At 40.9% G+C, this 2,655-nt stretch overlaps 1 long non-coding RNA gene across 1 annotated transcript; it reads left to right on the top strand.

The window, feature by feature from the left end:
* Positions 1-910: 910 nt before the first annotated feature.
* On the top strand, positions 911-2,442 carry LOC140004970 (uncharacterized). The gene is made up of 2 exons (XR_011812790.1): positions 911-1,018; positions 2,239-2,442. It is a non-coding gene; the product is annotated as an uncharacterized lncRNA (long non-coding RNA).
* The last annotated feature ends 213 nt before the right edge of the window (positions 2,443-2,655 follow it).

The following is a 2,655-nucleotide window of genomic DNA, read 5'->3' as shown; positions in this document are numbered from 1 at the left end:
AAACCCTAGTTTGCGCACATATTTGTACATGACATATGTATATGAATCATTTTGGAACTAAACCCCTTGAGCTTGTGGCTCGGGGTGACTTTTGAATAAATTTTGTGAAGTTTGTGAGTTTGGGGCCCGATCTCATAACCTAGATGGACTATTCGAGCCGGTTAGGGCTTGGTCGAAGTCAGTCCAACCTGGTTGAGGGCACCAAGTTTGTGAATCCGGTTCACCGATTATGTGGACCAAGTTTGTGACCCGAGCTTGTGAACCAAGCTCAATTTCATTCGCTCGAGCAAGTTTGTGAGGTGCCTAGCCAGAGAGGGTGATAAGGTGTACGGTGGGAGTACAAGTGATGTTCTACGGACCATTAATTGTAGTCGACGGAGTGTCGGCAGGAGATCATACATGGCACATGAATTGGCTTTGGAGCCACCTGTATCCTTATTATGTGATGTTACTTTTCTGCTTTTGCTTTACTCTTACTGTGTAACTGTTGTTACGTGAAATTTATGCTTTCGCCCCTGTTTACTTACTAAGCATATAGCTTACCCCTTTCCTTTTGTTTTCCTTAGCAGGGGCCGATGCGGGGACCTTTGGCTCGTACACTAGTATAGTTAGGTTTGATTGTAATAGTTGGACATATAGTATGTTTGTTTTTGTTTTGGTGGTTTGTATAAGGACCCTCCTTAGGGTCTATCTTCTGCTGGTTGTGGTTATAGTATATTAGAGTGGTTTGACTCGATACTTTTGAAGATGTAAATAGAACTTTTGGTGGTTGTATATATTATAAACAGTTCTCTTTTGGTTTAATATAGTTTTATTAGTTTTGTGTTTCGAGTCCTGGCGCGAGCTAGGCAGGCATCCCGCCGATACACTAGGGTTCGCCCTTGGGAGAAGCAGTGGCGTCACATATTGAGTGGTACTTGAATTATTGTTTGCTCAGGCAATCGAGGAGATCTCCAAGAGGAACTCGGAGCGGACGCCTAAAACGCTTGTTTGAGACCTATTGCGCTTGTTTGACTAGGTGAGTGTTCCATATAGGAATACGTAATGGAATAAGTCTAGGACATGCTCATTTCATGATTTCTAAGTGTTAAGTACTATGTGTTAAATATTTACCATACCCATGCTTGAAAATGCTCGAATAACATGACTTGGTATGCTATGGTTGCATACATCGTTGGAGTGAATCTCCTCGACTCTCACATGGTAAAAATGGGATAACGGCCAATGATGGCCTATTAATATGGCAAATGCCTTCCAAATAACCGTCATTACTCAACCGTTAACCGCCAACCGTTAACCGTTAACCGTGAACCGTTTACCAACCCACATGACTACCTGATTACTTGACTATTTGCTCACATGATTTCTAATCTATATGATTATTCGATACCCGTAAATTACATGCTCCCATGAAATCAACTTGTATTGCTTACGTGCTTACGTGCTAAGTATCCTCTTGATTACTTGATTATCATGAATCACATGTTATATGAAGTTGTCCATCATTGTTAGGCGAGTGTGTACTTTACCTCACTCGACCTATTCAAATGATGAATTTTACTTTTTGTCAAATTACTTGATTACCTGTGCATGTTGTAAGCTATAAGCTGAACTTGGGCCCTGCCTCGGTTACTAACCTACTCGAGCCAGGACTGGGCTCGGTCGGGTAGGTTGGAACCCTGGACAACCGTTTCGGTATACTCGAGTACTACCACTGGAGGGATACGGTGATGGCCAATCAATCGAAGGAGTTACCGATTGGAGTTATAAGGACGGGAAGTGGACCGAGTACTGTATCCTTTTGTGCTTGCTTTGCTATTAATAATGTTATTGCTCTCCTAGTTGACACTTCTCGGGTAAGACTCCTCATGAGCATTAATCTCTGAGATGAAGCAATCCTTGTAATGTTCTTCTAGTCAGACGAGCCACTATTTGTTTGACTAAAAATTCATGAAAATATATTTATATGGTCATTCATTCCAAAAATACGTTAGTGATTTTAGATAATTTATGAGTTGTACTCATAGCAAAGTTACCAGCAAAAGTACTACTACTACATGTGTTTTCAATGTAGCAATTACTCGAGTAATGATTATCACCTCATGATAACTTGCCATTGTGTAACCTCGAACCATGCATATGACATGCACAACTTTCTTGATTTGTTTGAACTGTTAGAGTGTCTTGGAATCTCACTGGGCTGTGTAGCTCATTCCACGTTGTGATTTTCTTTTACAGGATTTGAGACCAAAGGTGCTCGGAAGTAGTACTAGATTGTTTACTTTCATGAATGTAATTCGAGTTAAACATTGTAGTTTTGCCTTAGGTTGCCACTTGAAGCTGGAAAAGTGTAAACCCTGGATTTGTATGTGGCTTGTATGAATTTGTTACTTGGCTTGTAAGGATGTATTTGAATTGATGTTTTGTTTCTTGGGTTGTATTCGAGAAGGTATTTTAAGAATCGACGTTGGCTATCTTAAGGCACTGTTATCTCTGAAGTTAATGTGATTCTAGAAACCGGCTTATTTGGAGGGAAACGATGTTGTAATAGATTAGGTTATACTTCGGAAGGATTTTTTTTGCTAGCTTGCTTCCATGAGTCCTGACGAGAGCTAGGCAGACGGCCCGCCAACCCTCTGGTTCGCCTTAGGGGAA

The sequence above is a fragment of the Coffea arabica genome, chromosome 4c (assembly GCF_036785885.1).
Source record: "Coffea arabica cultivar ET-39 chromosome 4c, Coffea Arabica ET-39 HiFi, whole genome shotgun sequence".
In the NCBI taxonomy this organism is placed as follows: Eukaryota; Viridiplantae; Streptophyta; class Magnoliopsida; order Gentianales; family Rubiaceae; genus Coffea; species Coffea arabica.
This window is presented reverse-complemented; position numbering and strand designations above follow the sequence as displayed.